The sequence below is a fragment of the Ursus arctos genome, unplaced genomic scaffold (assembly GCF_023065955.2).
Source record: "Ursus arctos isolate Adak ecotype North America unplaced genomic scaffold, UrsArc2.0 scaffold_1, whole genome shotgun sequence".
In the NCBI taxonomy this organism is placed as follows: Eukaryota; Metazoa; Chordata; class Mammalia; order Carnivora; family Ursidae; genus Ursus; species Ursus arctos.
Genome location: NW_026622763.1, coordinates 76980126 through 76984212, shown reverse-complemented (window position 1 = coordinate 76984212; position 4087 = coordinate 76980126). Strand labels below are relative to the sequence as shown.

General features: G+C 40.5%; 1 pseudogene; it reads right to left on the bottom strand.

Moving 5' to 3' along the window:
* Nucleotides 1-3313: 3313 nt before the first annotated feature.
* Nucleotides 3314-3863, bottom strand: LOC113248785 (60S ribosomal protein L37a-like; annotated as a pseudogene).
* Nucleotides 3864-4087: the final 224 nt, after the last annotated feature.

Below are 4087 nucleotides of genomic sequence, written 5' to 3'. Positions count from 1 at the left end.
CCACTCACTCTTTAACCCATTGTATTTTTCTATGATCACCATTCCATAGAAACTGCTCCCTTATAGGTCACTGATGACCAGTACGCACCACAGTCTATGGCCTGCCTTAGTTTATAGCACCCTGACATTTTTCTCTGTAGGCCATTCAGTCTTAGAACATTCTTCTTGGGGCACCTGAGTGGCTCAGTCATTAAGCGTCTGCCTTCGGCTCAGGGCGTGATCCCAGATCCCTGGGATGGAGCCCCGCATCTGGCTCCTCCACTGGGAGCCTGCTTCTTCCTCTCCCACTCCCCCTGCTTGTGTTCCCTGTCTCGCTGGCTGTCTCTCTCTCTGTCAAATAAATAAATAAAATCTTAAAAAAAAAAAAGGACATTCTTCTTAACTTTTGTCACCCAGAATGATTCTCACTGTTTGTTTCATCCCTCCAACCCACCAAACTCTAGCCACTAATGCTTTGTCTTCTTTGGTGCTTCTTCTCTCGCCCCTGCACTTCTTCTTTTTGTATTTGTTCTCTTGGGCAATTGCATCTTTGAGACTTCAAGGACATTATCATGTGGGTAATGCCCACATATAGCCAGTCCTCATTTCCTGGTCTCAGGTCAGCAGTTACAGTTGTCTGATGCATACCTCAAACTCAAGATGTCCAAAATGAGCTCATAGCCTTCTCTCTCAAACTAATTACCTGACTATAAATTATATAAGAAGTTATCCAGGCCCCAGACTGGAAAGCTTATAGTCATTCTTCACCCACCCTGCACTTCTAGACCCCACAATCAACTGTTGTTTGTCCAACAGTCATTCCCACTTCTTTCTCAGTTTTAAGAAAGTCATGATTATTCAGGAATTTACCCCTCAGGAAAGGTGATCCTAGCCTCAGATCAGGAGTGATTCCTGACTATTCTAAAGCAGTCATCTCATTACCCTTGCTAGCAATTTAGGAGTGGAGATGTGACAGTCTGATCACTAAGATGTGAAGACAATGGTGCTTTCTTTGCCTGGGTGGCTCAGCCGGTTAAGGGTCTGCCTTCGGCTCAGGTCATGATCCCAGGGTCCTGGGATGGAGCCCCATGGCGTTGGGCTCCCTGCTGGGAGCCTACTTCTCCCTCTCTCTCTGCCCTTCCTCCCTGGTGTGTTCTCTCTGTCTCTCAAATATATAAATAAAATCTTAAAAAAAAAAAAAGCGGCACACAGGGAGAGATGTCCTCCTCTTCAACTGGACATTGTTGTACCTCCATGTGATGCCTGAAACTGTGGAAGTATCTGGTAACAATGATTGGGACAGCCTGAGAATAAGGCAATGAAGGATATCAAAGATGCAGTGAAGAAAGGTGGAAAGAACCTGGGTTATTGATGTCATTGACCCATCAAATTAATCAATCCTGGAACCACCTATGTCTGGACTTATATGAAATAATATCTTTATGGATTTATCATCGAATTGATTATAATAATCAATAATAATAATAGGTTTATTAATTGATTTATCCTTTCAATTCCTTCCTTTTCAATTCCAAAAATATCCTATCCCTTCTGCATTTCCCTCACACAAGTCATCTTATTATTTATTTATTTATTTATTTATTAATTGAAGTATAATTAACATGCTGTGTTATATTTGGTTTATCTTATTTTCACTCTCTTGATTGCCTGATCAGCAAGTCTTATCTCCTCCATGATAGGACAGATGGATATGTTGTCACTGGATCTTATATTTATTTCCATCTAATTCTGAATTAGACTATAAGATCCTTGGGGGAACTTTACTTTTTGTATTTCTAGTATCTAAATGGTTGTTGAATGAATTAATGAGTAGATGGGGAGAACTGTTTTATATCTTGGTTTAGTTTGGGAGTCCTACAAGATTTTCTGGTGATATCCAATGACAGTTCTTACAGTAGAAACAGTTGTTTAAGAAGATGTTCATAAACTTGGATGAATCATTACTGAGTACCTCAGGTTTTATACCGGGGCCCATTTACGTACTTAGGGATACAGAGGAGTTAGAAGTAGAAAATGTGGATAGGTTCGGAGAGGATGGACTAAAAACTACTGTGAGAATTCATTTATGAAAGGTGTGAAGGGTAACAAAAAGATGTCAATCCTTTGCTAATGCACCTATAGGAAAAGACCTCTACTTCTAAGGAATGTAACTGCCCAGAGTGATTTATTTTCTTCCAGAAGATAATCTCCACTGGACACTGCCAGAGATTTTTAGAAAGGTGACACTTTTCGAGAATAACTCCAAGGTGGTATTAGATGCATACTTAAAGTATCAAGAAAAGTAAGAAGATATCATTACCAACTCCCATAAAAATCCCACTACTGTATGTCATCACTGTTCAACAGAGCTTTCTGCAATGATAGATATGTCTATATCTGCATTGTGCTTTATGGTACGCACTAGCCACATGTGGCTCTTGACCTCTTGAAATGTGGTTAGTGTGACTGAGGAACTGTATTTTTAACTTAATTAAATTTAAATTTATACATAAATAGTCACATATAGCTAGTAACTACCATGTTGGACAGTGACCCAGTACTGGTCAGGATAGGCTAGGTTATACTGCAGTAACTAATAACCCCCGAATATTAATGGCTTAAAGCAAAGTTTTATTTCTCTTTCCCATTATATCTTCATCATATGTCATCTGGGGACTCTGTTTTACATCTCCTCATTCTGAGACCACCCTGAACACCTCTAGTCACCGTAACAGAAGGAAAAAATAAAAAGAGATCTGGAGGTTCTTGGACTGGCAATCAAATGAACGCATGGTTCAGAAGGGACACATATCCCTTCCACTCATAATTTGTTGGCCAGCACTAATCATACAGCCTTATCTACTTACCAGATGGCAGGAAGTGCCATCCAATTACGGAGCCTGGGAGACAGAAATACTAGGTGAGTAGCATTCGTGACTGAGTAAGCATCCTTAAAATAATTAATACATCAAACTGAATTATAAATTATGTATTTAAAGGTCAGATGTAGGGGCGCCTGGGTAGCGCAGTCGTTAAGCGTCTGCCTTCAGCTCAGGGCGTGAGCCCAGCGTTCCAGGATCGAGTCCCACATCGGGCTCCTCCGCTGGGAGCCTGCTTCTTCCTCTCCCACTCCCCTGCTGTGTTCCCTCTCTCGCTGGCTGTATCTCTGTCACATAAATAAATAAAAAATCTTTAAAAAAAAAAAAATAAAATAAAGGTCAGATGTATGTCTATACAAAAGAATCAACAAAAACATGGGAAGAAAAAATATGCATAAACACCAGGAGTGCTCCTTTTACAAAATCAAGGAGGAAGACTGGAATGATGTTTTGGTGTTTTATCTATGTTTATTTTCTTTCCAACAAAAATTAGAAGGATTTTTGATTTCCAAGTCTTTTGAGAAAGCAAAATTAATGCAACACAAATAGGAAGATCTAATTAATAAATTTAACAACAAGCCAAAGTAATTTTGTTACATAAATTAACCCACTTATTATAGGCTAGCAACGTTTCAAATGGTAGATCTTCTGGTCTTTCAACTCCTTCAGTCTTCTGATGGCCGACTTTGCTGTGACCGCAGAAGTGGTGGTGTAGGTCCACAGGCCAAGGGCTTCGGTTTTCATGCAGGAACCACTGTGCCAGAACCCCACAGCTCATCTTTTCATCTTGGTTTTGCCACAGAAGGAGCAAGTGTACTTAGTGTGCTGGCTTATTTCCATCTTCTTCGCCATTTTCCTGAGGGAGGTACCATAATGGGTCCCGTATTTACCCACGATTCCGACCTTCTTGGTGCAGTTAGCCATGTCGCTGAAAACTAGGTCTGAGCCCAGAGAGCTTGGTGTTTTATATATAATTTTTATTAAGGTTTTGAATAGGCAGGTCCACTAATTAAAGGAGAAAAAGAATAAAGCACAGCATGATTTATTTTCCATTATAATTAAAGGGGATAATTTTGTCAATTTCTACTTAGAAAATCTTTAAGATTATTTATTATTGGAAAGAGGGAGAGAGACAGAGAGAGCGCGCTTGTGCACGCAGGCTGGGGGAGGGACTGAGGGGGAGGGAGAAGAGGACTCCCTCCTGCGCAGGGAGCCTGACTGCATCCCAG